This window comes from Staurois parvus, unplaced genomic scaffold, assembly GCF_062004578.1.
Source record: "Staurois parvus isolate SC_StPar_1 unplaced genomic scaffold, SC_StPar_1.0 ptg000185l, whole genome shotgun sequence".
Lineage (NCBI taxonomy): Eukaryota > Metazoa > Chordata > Amphibia > Anura > Ranidae > Staurois > Staurois parvus.
Genome location: NW_028317981.1, coordinates 2018162 through 2033253, shown reverse-complemented (window position 1 = coordinate 2033253; position 15092 = coordinate 2018162). Strand labels below are relative to the sequence as shown.

Below are 15092 nucleotides of genomic sequence, written 5' to 3'. Positions count from 1 at the left end.
AAACCACTAAACAGCTCATCCACTCCCTCATCATATCACGACTCGACTACTGCAACTCCCTCCTCACTGGCCTGCCTCGCCGCTGGCTATCCCCTCTTCAGTCCATCCTGAACACGGCTGCCAGACTCATTCACCTTTCCAACCGCACTGTCTCCGCCACCCCCCTCTGCCAATCCCTCCACTGGCTTCCGATTGCGCAACGGATCAAATTCAAAATCCTAACGCTGACGTACAAAGCTGTCCACCACACTGCCCCGAACTACATCACTGACCTAATATCCAAGTACCGCCCAGCACGCACACTCCGCTCCTCACAAGACCTCCTTCTCTCTAGTTCCCTGGTCTCCTCCTCCCATGCCCGCCTCCAGGACTTCTCCAGGGTGTCACCCATCCTCTGGAACTCCCTGCCCCAACCCATCAGATTATCACCTACTCTCCTCTCCTTTAGGCGCACCCTGAAAACCCATCTCTTCAGGGAAGCCTACCCCACCCCCTGCTAACTTGCCGACCTCCTCCACTCTTCCTACCACTCCATCCCCCACAGCTATCTCCTCCTGTGCCACCACCCCTTCCCTCCTAGATTGTAAGCTCGAAAGAGCAGGGCCCTTGATCCCCTCATGTCTTGCATTGTATTGGTATTGTTCTGTCACATGTTCTGTCTCCCTTTTGTAATGTACAGCGCTGAGCGAACTATTGGCGCTTTATAAATACTGTATAATAATAATAATAATAATAAAGTGCCTCAAATGAGGATTCCATCAGTCCAAACAATCATGAAAAAGTTCACCAAGGGGTGCCATCTGGAAAGGAGTATCCATGCTTGAGAGTGAAGAGACCTGATCTTTTCTGAGGGAAAAAAAAACCCAGGCCTGGTTTGTGTTCAGAACCAATCCCACAGGACAATGAGTAGATCTAACGAGGACTTCTGAGGGTTAAGGATCCACCCAAAGTTCTATAGTTTCTTCACAGTCCATTGTATGCTGGCATTCAAAGCCTGGACAGAGTGATCCTTCGAGAGTAATGCAGGCAATAGATGGGTCGAAAATCGGCCGATTTTTCGGCCGAAAATAAAAAAGGCCGATTTTCCGATCGTTAGTGGGCTATTTGGTCGGCCGTTTTTCGGGATTTTGGCCGTTTTTTTTTTTCTGTAAAGTTGGAAAAAAAATCGGCCGATTTTGCCGATCGGCCGATTTTCGCGGCAATTAGTGGGCAAATCGGCCGATTTTTTGCCGATAAAAAATCTGCGCATGAGCAGTGACCTGCAAGAGGAAGACAAAAAGAAGAAAAAGAAGAGGAAGAGGATGAAGAAGAGGATGAAGAAGAGGATGAGGATGAAGAAGAAGAAGAGGGTGAGGATGAAGAAGAAGAGGATGAGGATGAAGAAGAAGAAGAGGATGAGGATGAAGAAGAAGAAGAGGATGCGGATGAAGAAGAAGAAGAGGATGCGGATGAAGAAGAAGAAGAGGATGCGGATGAAGAAGAAGAAGAGGATGCGGATGAAGAAGGAGAAGAGGATGCGGATGAAGAAGAAGAAGAGGATGCGGATGAAGAAGAAGAAGAGGATGCGGATGAAGAAGAAGAAGAGGATGCGGATGAAGAAGAAGAAGAGGATGCGGATGAAGAAGAAGAGGGTGAAGAAGAAGAAGAGGGTGAAGAAGAAGAAGAGGGTGAAGAAGAAGAAGAAGAAGAAGAAGAAGAGGATGAGGGTGAGGGTGAGGGTGAGGATGAAGAAGAAGAGGATGAGGATGAAGAAGAAGAGGATGAGGACGAGGAAGAAGAAGAAGAGGAGGAGGATGAGGATGAAGAAGAAGTGGATGAGGAAGAAGAAGAGGAGGATAAGGATGATGAAGAAGAAGAGGACGAGGATGAAGAAGAAGAGGATGAAGAAGACGAGGATGAAGAAGATGATGAGGATGTAGAAGAAGAAGAAGAGGATGAGGATGAAGAAGAAGAGGATGAGGATGAAGAAGAAAAAGAAGAAGAAGAGGAGGATGAGGATGAAGAAGAAAAAGAAGAAGAAGAGGAGGATGAGGATGAAGAAGAGGATGAGGATGAAGAAGAAGAGGATGAGGATGAAGAAGAGGATGAGGATGAAGAAGAAGAGGATGAGGATGAAGAAGAAGAGGATGAGGATGAAGATGATGAAGAAGAGGATGAGGAAGAAGAAGAGGATGAGGATGAAGAAGAAGAGGATGAGGATTAAGAAGAAGAAGAAGAGGATGAGGATGAAGAAGAAGAAGAAGAGGATGAGGATGAAGAAGAAGAAGAAGTAGGATGAAAATAAGAAGAATTCCAGTCCAGCAAAAAGTGTCTCTGCAGAGAGCTCCGCTATTTCTGACAGTTCTCTGACAGTTCTTTGACATTTACAGCGGTTGCAACAATGTATCTATTTGTTTCCGAATAAAAACATCTGTATCCTAAATGGAAACAAATAGATACAATGTTTCAACCGCTGTAAATGTGAAGGAACTGTCAGAGAACTGTCAGAAATAGCGGAGCTCTCTGCAGGGACACTTTTTGCCGGCTGTAGAAGGGATCGGCCGATTTTTTTTTACCATTGATGGTAACGTCGGCCGCTTGAACAACCGAATTTTCGTTTTTTTAAAAGAAAAATCTGCCGTTTTTCTCCCCATCTATGGCCTGCATAAGTCAACCTGGCAGCCCACAATATAATTACCCTGAAAGACACCCCAAGACTGAAAAAAGAATCAGAACTGGGGCAATACTATTGTGAGGACCCGAGGTACAATGAAGAGACAGTGGCAGTGCCACAAACTGAAAGTGACAATTGCCCACCGCAAAACATAAAAATCACTAGTGCAGGGGAAAAAATGGCAAGCAGGTATCAACAAGGCCCACCAGGGCTGCTGTTAGAAATCACAGGTACCCGTACATCCTACCTGACAGGGCCCCTGAGTAAATCAAATTTTATTTACTCTAAAATCATTATTATGGGCACAAAATACAACAAAATTCCTGCTAAATCCTAAAGATAAAACTGTAGAGTTCATAAAGTTCAGTGTGTGAATGAGGTCTTGGGTCTCATCCACATGGGTGCTGTGGCCTGTACATTGTGAATCAGTGGTTTATTTGGCTTGAGCCAACTATAAGCTGTGCTCAGTCACACTGTATTATACTATTGGGATGCAGCAGCTGTACAAACACAGCCACAGGTCCTAATTTGACAGGCATGTAGGTCCAGGTGTATGGCCCTGAACACAGAGTGTGCATTTGGGGCCACTCACCTATGCCTGCACACCTGTGAAATTAGGACCTGCGGCTGTGTTTGTACAGCTGCTGAATCTCCTTAGAGAAACAGGCAGCTCCAACCACATGAATAGTTCACTCATTCAAATGGCCAGAGTACCTGTGTGAATAAGTCCTTAGGGCTCATTCACATGTGAGGTTGAGGGAGCAGTAAAACCCCATAGTTTAGCTGCATTTTTACCACCCACCAAATGTTACTCTCTTTAGCAACAGAGGCAGCTGGGTAGGGTGTACACATGCCACAGCCGTGATGTTATGCTTCTCAGCTATGGCAAAAATTATACCCCAAACAAGACCTACTCAAGTGAAAAGAGCTGCGCCACAAGCGTCCTGCAACCGCAAGCAAAGGCGATATACCACCTCATCACCTGTCAAATACACTCTGAAAAGTTCCTGTTCCTCAGGGAGCAAAAAACATCAATGAGCCCTTCATTTTTTAAAAATTATTCCTATGGTTTTTTCTTTTTTTTAATTATATTTTATTTGTTTTTTTACATTTTTCAACTGCCTTATGAAGGGGGTGAAATCAACTGATGTCTCACTTTTGATATTTCTCCTTTCTCTTCAGCCTCAACTGCACAGATTTTAGTGAGCAATGAGGTGCTCACTAAAATTGCTATGGAAAGGGCTTATAGCCAATAGGAGAGCTAATAGGCTGTACAAAACTGCCATTCCTAGTCTATGTAAAAACTGAGGAACCAGTACAGTCGCACTGCAGATCCAGAGCAAATATTCACCTTTTCTAATTGGCACCAGAACTGTTGCTTAGAAGCAGGTACGTGGCTAGAGAGTCAGAGGAGAAGTACTCAGAGTGCACAAGCAGTTACAGTAGGCCTTTCAGTGAATCAGCACAAACTAAAATTGGGAGGCGAGGGAAGAACAATGCAGCTTCCTACAGTGCTGAAAACAGAAATGTCAGTTTTACACTCTGCGCTCTTGTTATCTGCCTTATCTCTTACATCTTTAAATAGAGATATAGATATATATATATCTACAACATAAATATAGAAGTAAAAAACAAAGCCAAGTCCCAAATGCACACCAAGAGCTGGACAGGGATGGCAAGGGGGCAAAAAGAGGCAAATTTAAAGGGAACAGGCCCCTATTTACCAATCAGCACAATAACATGGCTGACATATTTAAGGGGGAATGCGGCTTCCCTGCTTCACATGCTTTGAAAGGTTATACCCCCCAAAAAGGTCTTCAGGGACTGGGTCACCGTAGCATGGATAGCCAATATCCTGGCCCTGTATAGCACCCTGTGGCTCCCTCCACGTGATGCAGTGTGCCAAGGAGATGTGCTAAATGCAGGGTCCAGTGCCGGAAGTGACTTTACAGGCTGGACCCATGTTTTCCATCTCTAAGGTGGGTTCGAGGTACGATACCAGTGTCATGCATAGGGTACCAATCCAGAAGCAGCCAGAAAAGACTCGTGCGTATCCAAGTTGAAGCAGGAAAACAGAAGTAAAAAAACAAAAAAAAAACAATAATCCCCTCCAATACCAAAGTAGACATCCATCACCTAAGCAAAAAACTGAGAATAACTGTCAGTGGGAGGGGTTACATGGGGGTCACCTGAAGGTAGCAACAAATAAACCTCTGTCCTGTACGAAAAAATATTTTTGTTTCTTGCTTGCTTCAGCCAGGTCTAAAAAGTCCCTCCCCTTTGTACAAAGAAAAAAAAAAAAATGCATGCTGATATGCAGTGTTAGTCTTCATGCACACTGGGCGTTTTAATAACGCTTGGGAAAGTTAGCTGTGTAAAGTCACGTTAAAAACTTATTTTTCAGCAGTTTTTAGCATTTTTGCATTAGTGTTTAGCGCCATTTTTTTTGCGTTTGCATGAAAAAACGTCCAAAAAACACCAGTTTGCCACGGTTTACCGTGTTTTTCAGCGTTAGAGCGTTTTTCCAGCTAAACCCACTAGTTCCGGATTTTTTTTTCCCAGCCAAAAAACGCCCCTGCTAAAAAACATTGATTACAGTCTATGTGTGCATGGACACATAGGATAACATGCTGGGGAGTTTACTGGCTGTAGCAAAAAAGGTCAAAATCCAAAAACAGCCGCTGTAAAAACGTCCCGTGTGCATTTTGACTTAGGGCATCCATCACTGTATGCCATAACATTTGTTACACAGGTACATTATTGCATGCAAATGAGCATTAGGGGTGGCAAACTTCAGCTTATACTGCATGCCTGCTCCATTTTGTCACACTGCTTAATTGTATTTTATTGCGTCAGATGGGAACTGCTATGCCAAGCAAGAATTACTAAAATGAGATTTTCAAAAGCCAAGGTGCTGGCTGTTTAAAACAACAGAATGATGAAAATGATTTTAGGCAGAGGATTCCAGGGAAATTACAACCCTAGGATTACTAAAAAGAGTTTAGCAGCCACATTTACCATCTCGGGGAAGCCAATTTAAGCAGTATATGCACAATATTTTAAAATCCATTTCTTCAAAAAGGCTAGTCATGTGAGTGCCAACAGTATTTATTATGAAGTTATTCATTAATTCATACCTCCCAACTTTCTTTAGATGAGAAGGAAGAACAACTACCAGAATGTATTTAGGGCCAATTCATACTGACTTATGTATGAAAAATGGATTTACAGTGGATATAAAAAGTCTACACACCAGTTAAAATGTCACGTTTCTGTGATGTAAAAAAAATGAGACAAAGATAAATCATTTTAGACCTTTCTCCACCTCTAATGTAACCTATAAACTGTACAACTCAGTTGAACAACAAAGTGAAATATTTTAGGTGGAAGTAAAAATAAAAAAACTAAAATAATATTGTTGCATAAGTGTGCACGCCCTTAAACTAATACTTTGTTGAAGCACCTTTTGATTTTATTCCAGCACTCAGTCTTTTTGGGTAGGAGTCTACCAGCATAGCACATCTTGACTTGCCAATATTTGCTCACTCTTCCTTGGAAAAACCCTCCAAATCTGTCAGATTGCGAGGGCATTTCCTGATTTTCGATTGGACTCAGGTCTGGGCCATTCCAAAAAACTTTAATCTTCTTCTGGTGAAGCCATTCCTTTGTTGATTTGGATGTATGCTTTGGGTCATTGTCATGCTGAAAGATGAAGTTCCTATTCATGTTCAGCTCTCTAGCAGAAGCCTGAAGGTTTTGTGCCAAAATTGACTGGTATTGGAACTGTTCATAATTCCCTCTACCTTGACTAAGGCCCCAGTTCCAGCTGAAGAAAAACAACCCCAAAGCATGATGCTGCCACCACCATGCTTCACTGTGGGTATGGTGTTCTTTTGGTAATGTGCAGTGTTGTTTTTGCACCAAACATATCTTTTGGAATTATGGCCAAAAAGTTCAACCTTGGTTTCATCAGACTAGAACACATTTTCCCACATGCTTTTGGGAGACTTCAGATGTGTTTTTGCAAACTTTCACATGTACCACACAGCCAGTACTTGCCAGATATTCCTGCAGCTCCTTTAATGTTGCTGTAGGTATCTTGGCAGCCTCCCAGACCAGTTTTCAGCTCGTCTTTTCATCAATTTTGGAGGGACATCCAGTTCTTGGTAAATGTCACTGTTGTGCCATATTTTCTCCACTTGATGATGACTGTCTTCACTGTGTTCCATAGTATTTCTAATGCCTTGGAAATTCTTTTGTACCCTGCTCCTGACTGATACCCTTAAACAATGAGATCCCTCTGAAGCTTTAGAAGCTCTCTGCGGACCATGGCTTTTGCTGTAGGATGCGACTAAGAAAATGTCAGGAAAGACCAACTAGAACAGCTGAACTTTATTTGGGGTTGATCAGAGGCACTTTAAATGATGGCAGGTGTGTACTGACTTCTATTTTACATGATTTTGAATGTGATTGCTTAATTCTGAACATAGCTACATCCCCAGTTGTAAGAGGGTGTGCACACTTATGCAACCATGTTATTTTAGTTTTTTATGTCCCCCCCAAAAGATTTCAGTATGTTTTTCAATTGAGTTGTATAGTTTATAGGTTACATTAAAAAGGTGGAAAAAGTTCTGATATTATTTATCTTTGTTTCATTTTTTTTTACATCACAGAAACCTGACGTTTTAACAGGGGTATGTAGACTTTTTATATCCATTGTACATTGCACTGACTTCTGTTGACATACATTTTTTTATGTAATTTTAGCATGCATTAAGCATCAAGCATACTGCATTTTCACAGGATATCCTGTGCATTGTTGTTGACATCCGCTTACATCTGTTACATTGCGCTAAAATGTATACATGCTGCATTTTAGAGCAATGCAGGTCAATGCAGCGTTATGGTGTGAATAGGACACATTGGAAATAGTTTTTCAGATATCCTTCCACTGATCCATGTTTTACAATTGTGCTAAAACGCAGATCAAGGCACTGGTGTGATCAATATCCCCCAATTACACAATTAGGAATATGTAAAAAAACTATTGGCTGAAAATTATAGGCAGCACAGTGGCTAAGTGGATACCATTTGCTGTGTAAGCTGTTTGGCCAATCTGAGCAACATGTTCAGTTAAAGAATGCATTAATTAAGCAAACCAGTTGCTCTACCTGCATGAGCAAGGTGCATGTTAAATATGTCTCATGCAAGTTAGGCATTTAGCCCCAATGCATGGTGTTTTTATGCAGGTGGAAGGCACGGGCACTCTGTCCAGCCCCACTGCCATCAGCCTGTAAACCTCTATGAGAGACTGAAAGCTGCTGAGGCTGGATGGGGCTAGGTGGTTAAGAGTTTGATTGAATGAGGGCTCAAGTAAGTAAAAGTATGCCTAAACATGTTTTACCTTGATGCAAGGAATGCATTAAACAATAAGTTCACCTTTTGGACAAAAATAATAAATGCACATTTTTTGCAGATAAAAAAAATGTGCATCAATTTTTTTTTGTCCAAAGGAGCCTGAAAATGGGTGTAACATGTTCCAAAGGTGAACTATCCTTTAAGGTAAAAAATGATGGATATATATTCTTGCATTAAAGCGGACCTTTACCTCCCCAGCTCCTTACCCCTCCTAAATCAACACTTTTTAAAAAAAATTTTTTTACTATTTTTGCCCAACCCCACTGCGATTCTTGCCTAAGCAAGAATGACATGTCCATGCTCCCTTAGCCTTCTGGGATACAATGTCACATATCCCAGGAGACTGCATGAGTAGGGAATCACAGGGGCTGGTAGGTGGAGTTGGCATGCATGACTGGAGGTCAACTGCCTGAACCCATAAGAGGCAGACTACAATTGAATAAAGAGTTCGTCCCGGTGACCTGGGACCCAGGCTGCTGCATCTAACCTGAGAATTGCAGCAGGACAATGCTGGATCTGCAGGGCAAGTTAGCATCTGAATCGTATTGCCCGCAGTTGTGACATGTCTCCATTGATCTCAATAGGGGAGTTTGACAGGTGGTGCCACTTGTTCAAATGTTCAGCCCGAGTAAAAACTGCTTTGGGCCTGTGATAAGATTTAGGTGGGCAGCTGAGGGGCAGAAAAAAATGCAGCTGTTTTTACGACCCTCTTGCTGCTTGTTTGAAAGCGGGCTGGCTACATTCATACACTAGATTCCAATGCCGCTAGGATGACAGGTCTACGCAGACAGCAGTGGCCGCTAAGCCTGTACAATATAATGACAAGCTGTGAAGAGCCATCATGGTTTGCATGTAGCCACACTCTCTGAATCTGCTGAGTCTTGCCTCTGAAATCTGTCACATGCATGGAATCACCTGTGTGAAGGAGGCCTAAGGGCTGGTTCACAGCAGAACCATGGTAGTGCATTGAACGCCAATGCTCAACACAACCAAAAATGCAATAGCAAAAGGAAGTAACACTGCCTTCAACTAGTATTGTTCATACCTATGTGCCGTGGTGACATTAAGCAATGCATTATTGTAACAGCGCTAAACAGTGAATCCCGCTGCACAGTAACACATATGCGATTGTTAACAATAGGCACTTCTGTCTAGCAGCACTAGGGTCATCGGTTCAAATCCCAACCACTGCAATACCTGTCTGGAGTATACATGATCTCCCTGCGTGGGTTTCCTCCAGGTATTCCGGTTTCCTCCAACATTCCAAAAAACATGCTGGTAGGTTAGCTGGCTCCTGACTAAATTGGCCCTAGTATGTGTATGTATGAACATGACTTAGGGACCTTAGACTGTAAGTAACTTTAAGGCAGGGACTGATGTGAATGTATATGTAAAGTGCTGCGTAAATTGACAGTGCTATATAAGTACCTGTAATTAATAAATAAAAGTTTAAAGTGATTCTAAAGGTTCTAATTAAGAAAAAAAACCATGTTATATTTACCTGCTCTGTGCAAGGGTTTTGCACAGAGCAGACCTAATCATCTTTTTTTTTGGGCCCCCTGCTGGAGATCTGGGCTCACCACCCGCCAAGCATCATGCTATGGGGGCATCCGAGCAGGCTTGCTCTCAAGCTGCACTCCTGTGAATGAACATCCTCCATTCATGCACAGAGCATAGCTTGGCTCTGTCCTCCACTCACTCATTGGCTCACTGGCTTTGATTGACAGCAGCAGAAGCCAATGGCCGCTTCTCTCATGGTAATTATACAAGGGGGAGCTGCACCAAGAAGGTTTTTTACCTTAATGCATAGAACGCATTAGGCTCCGTTCGCATCTTGCCGTTTTGTATTGTAAGCAGAATCATTGCGATTGTGCCCACGATTCCAAAACACTTTGTGAAACTGACGAATCACACCACGCTTGTTCAAGTGCCATTCATTTTCTATGGCATGTAAAACATGGTGTGATTCTGCCAGGATAAATTGCAGCATGCCAGATCGTGCAGTGCTTGTTGCCCAAAAAGGGAGCAGGAGCTTCTTTTGCACAATTGCAGCGTGATTAATCACAGCAGAATCGCACCACGTTGAATGGCACCTAAACAAGCATGGTGTAATTTGCCAGTTTTGCCCCAGTTTTGGGATAATGTGCAGAACTGCGATAAAATATAAACTGCAGGTCACACATTTCAAGAAAAAAAAAATATCCACAACAAATAGCTTTTATGTACAGCACAGGTTTTTCCACATTACGTTCAATCAGCAGCCACGAAGGAGGTGATGTCACAGAAAAAAAAAAAAAGCACACAATGCATCACAGCTCAAAACAGAACACACAAAAACATTCAAAATGAAAGTAAATGTATTGGAAAACTAATGCACTTTAAAAGTGTGCAGGTGCCAATTCTAGGTTGCAATGCAAACCAGCTCTAAGGCAATTCATCTGTTTCATCAGTTTAGTCACGGTTTTTCAAAGAAAAAAAAAAAACAACAGTTTATATCAGTTTTTTTTACATCCACTACCAATGCAAAAACAGATGCAAAAACAGTCCATTGTCATCCGTTTTTCATCCAAACAAAAATAAGGCTTTGATCTGTTACAAAAAAAAAAAAACAGATAATCATCCGTTTTTCCATAGAGATGCATTGATGTCCATTTTTCATCCATCAATGGATGGATGAAAAAATTGACAAAACTAAGCACTCCTGTAAAAGGGGCCTACAGGCAAAAGTAGAGAGGGATTCAAACACCTGTCAGGTTTTTATTGTGATTTGTGCCCCTGGTAACCCCTGCCAGCTGACGCCTCCTGGCCCTTTAAGAGCTTCTAGGTGGAGGCAAGCATTTGGATCATGTGACCACTATGATTGACTTTCACAGCGGTCACATGGTCAGAAAGCGCTGATGCCAAGTATGCATTGGGAGCTTACTGATCCCTGACGGCTACCATGCTGGGAGCGCGCTCTCAGCGTAGTAAGTTGGTTATACAGGGCCGCATATATGGCATTAAGGCCCACCTGCCAAGAGCCCACATATATGTGTACAGCTAGGGCATAGTGGTTAAGTACACACGATGAGAATATCGGACAAATGATCATCCCATCTTTTTTTTGCATGTTAGTCTCATATCAAAAACAGGTTACTAGAGTTACAAAAATTCGAAGATAGGATACAACGCCTGTGATTGTATTGTAATGTAATGTATTCTTTCATTTCCCAGCACACATGGTCTTGGTTGTTCGATTTTTTTTTCCAGATTACTGATTACATAAAAATCGTTTATTATTATTACTACTTCTAATACAGCTATTTATAAAGCTCTGTCAATTTCTGCAGTGCTTTTATTTATATATTTTGTACATTCACATCAGTCCCTTACCCTCAAAGAACGTACAATCTAAAGTCCCTAACTTACATTCATACATACACTAAGGCCAATTTAGACAGGAACCAACCAGCATATCTTTGGAGTGTGGAAACCCACGCAGGCACATGCAAACTCCAGGCAGATGGTGCTGTGGTTGGGATTCGAACCAACAAACCTAGTACTGCCAGTTTGTTCCGTTATTGTTCGAGAAAAAGTTTCATGCTTGTCCCTTTTGATAATTTTGCACAAACTGTCGTGACTGGTTCTTAGATTATCAGACGATCGCTCCAAAATCTGTATTTTTCGTCCAATTTTCTCATTAGGGCTCATGTACACTGCAGCTGATAAACTCACGTTTAGGAGCTGTTCAGCATTTTTTTCAGCAGCCCCTGGACTCACCCTAATGTTTTCCTATGTGTCCATGTGTACTCATCTTCGTTTACAGTCGATTACAGGCAGTTGAGTTTACAGTCCTTTTTTTGAACGCAACAAACTTGTGTTCAGACGTCGATTTTATCAGCGTTTCAAACAAATCGCTAAACGTGGCAAATCATGTTTATAAGCGTTTGCTGTTTACAATTTTTTTACTTTTCCAGTTCCCAATGCTGTCCAGAGCCTTTTTTCATCATGAAGAATGCATGCAAAGAGTTTTCAAAGTGCTCAGATGGACAAAACACTGAACACAGGATGTTTCTACCAAGCTTGTCACACATTGTAATGAACAATTCACACCACAGAGCTCTCCCACCCTTGGAAACAAAAGATATGTTATTGAACATTTACACCTCAAATTCCTCATGAAGACCCCCCCTTGCCAGGTAACCTTAATGACTCATTCCAGCAGACACCTTCCCACATTTGGAAACAAAAAAAATGTTAATGAGCAACTCACACCTAATTATCTCAACAAATACTGCTGTCTCTGCTTATACTGTGTGTAGTTCTCTGAAACAGTCTGAAATGGTTAATAATTTCCCACATTTCAGTGCATTCTGGGCATTTTGGAGGTTCTCCTGTGCTTATCTTTAAAAAAAACGCTTCTAAATGCAAACATGCATAAACGCGTTGTGCAAACGCGGCTAAACAGACGTTTTTTTAATCTACGTTTTCCAGCAGTCAGTTTCCATCATTCAGAAACGTCCCGTGTACATGGGGCCTTATGTGTATTAGCCATTAGGATCATTCATCCTATTTCTTTTGTTTACAGTTATAATTGAACGTGAAAAGAAAATACATGATTTAGGCTTCTCGACGTAGACGAGAACTCTTCCAATAAGGACACTGCTTCTGGGGACAACCAGAGAATCCCACATTTTGGAGGGCTTTCACCTCACTTCCTGTTTTGGCTATAAGACAGGAAGTGAAGGGAGATCTCCCCAATAGGAAACAGTTGACAAAAAAAAATAACCTGACAGGAGTTATAATCTTCCCTTACTTTATCCAATTTAAAAAAAAATGAAAGGTTTGCCTATAGTTCTGCTCTACATCAAAACAAAAATGCTATACACATCCCATTTGGTTAGAAACTAGTGCCTGTACGTTTCCCCCAACTCATGGATCCAGAGAGAGGGGTTTGACTAAAGTGACAGTTGCTGCTGTCTGATCCAATCTGCACATTTTGTATACAAAGTACAACCTCGCCCTGATATGAAATCACTACCACACAGCTCAGCAGTGCCTGAACCGAAAGCAAAGGCAGACGAGCTGCACTGGCCATAGAAAACACTGGATCGTCGCTGGCCCTGGGGGATTTCCTACTGCCACAATCCACTCACCTTCTCCCCGCTGCGGTAAACCACGCCGAACCCCTCAGGGATCAAGCCTAAAATGGAGGAGATTTTCCACAAAGATGTTACCCGACTTGTTAGTGAAAGGAAGCTGAATGTGCATGAGCTGTGCTAAAGACAAGGAGTGCACAGTGATGCACTCAACAGACAATAGAATGACTCAAAAGCACTATCGCCATCTACTGGCCAATGCTAGCACAGCGACCTGCTTCATTTGCACATCAATGAGGAACACTCACGAAGCCATTCCAGCTCACATCCGGGGACCAATGAGAGCCTTGAAACCTGCTGCATTGTGTGCATCCAATGTAACCTCAATTAGAAACATGCATTGGCAACGACCTCTGTCAACACAACTTCTGCATTCCGTAACAGGCTGAACTAAACCGGAAACAGTTTGCATGTGTTCATTGTATAGTTGCCAGCGATGCAGCTCTATGATTTCAAGTTTTGTTCCTGGCAATGTTTTCAATAATGACAACTTCCACTATTAAATCCAATTTTATAACCACTTCAGCCCCGGAAGATTTTCCCCTCTTCCTGACCAGGCCATTTTTTGCTGTTCGCCACTGCGCTAGTACAACAGGTAATTGCGTGGCCATACAATGCTTATGTCCTTTTTTCCCACACGTTCTTTTGGTGGTATTTGATCACCTCTGGGTTTTTTATTTTTTGTAGTATAAACAAAAAAAGAAAAAATGTTGGCAAAAAAAGATATTTTCTACTTTCTGTTATAAAAAAATAAACTCAAATTTAGTCATAAATTTAGGCCAAAATGTATTCTGATACATGACTCTGGTGAAAAAAAAAATCTTAATACTTGCCCTCCAGAGGATTTACCCCCCTTCCTGACCAGGCCATTTTTTGTGATACGGTGCTGTATTATTTTAACCGCTTAAGGACCACCCTATAGCAGATATACTGCTAAAGGGCTGCACCTGTGCGCAAAATTACGTACATATACGTGATTTTGCATTTCTGGGTAGGGGGAGTGCTCGAGCCCTACCTGCGCCATCATTTGCGGTCGTGGATGTCAATCACTGGGTCCTGGATGGTAATTACCCGCCCGGTGATTACTGAGCATCTCCGATAGGGAGGAGGATTGTTTTGTTTGCAAACAATCTTCCTCCCTGTCAGCTTGAGCACACTGCTCAGGATGGCTATGCACAGTACAACCATCCCGATCAGTGTGCTTACAGAGAAGAACACACCCCTTCCCCCTAGTAAAACACACACAGCCCACAGTTAACCCTTTGATTGCCCCTCACATTAACCCCTTCCTGCCCAGTGCCCTTAGTACAATGTCAGTGCTTTTTTTTTAGCACTGATCACTGTATCAGTGTCACTGGAGATGTCAGTGACACCAAGTTAATTCCCCCCAGTGTCAGAATGTCTGCCGCAGAAAAAAAAAATCCCATTATCTATACCGCCATTTATAAATGCTATAACTTTCACATAAACCAATTACTTTAAACGTATTGGGATTTTTTGTAGCAAAGACATGTCGCAGAATACATTTTGGCCTAAATTTATGGCGAAATTAGATTTTTAAAAAAAAATTTCTGGGTATGTTTAATAGCAAAAAGTAAAAAAATATAGTTTTTTTCTCAAAAATGTTGGTCTTTTTTTGCTTATAGCACAAAAAATAAAAAACGCACAGGTGATCAAATACCACCAAAAAAAAGCTCAACTCATGGGAAAAAAAACAATGTAAATTTCATTTGGGTGCAGAGGTGCCTGGTCAGGAAGGGGGGTAAATCCTCAGGAAAACAAGTGGTTAACTGACAATTGCACGGTCATGCAATGCTATACATAAACAAAATGTGTGTCATTTTTTTTCCCCCACAAATAGAACTTTCTTTTGGTGGTATTTG

General features: G+C 42.0%; 1 protein-coding gene across 1 annotated transcript in view; it reads right to left on the bottom strand.

The window, feature by feature from the left end:
- Positions 1–13362, bottom strand: part of LOC149462139 (phosphatidylinositol 4-phosphate 3-kinase C2 domain-containing subunit beta-like) — a gene marked incomplete at its 3' end in the record, with an annotated part of 97978 nt that extends 84616 nt beyond the window's left edge. Inside the window, exon 1 of the mRNA XM_089677377.1 lies at positions 13207–13362. The remainder of the gene's footprint in view (positions 1–13206) is intronic.
- Between the last annotated feature and the right edge of the window lie 1730 nt (positions 13363–15092).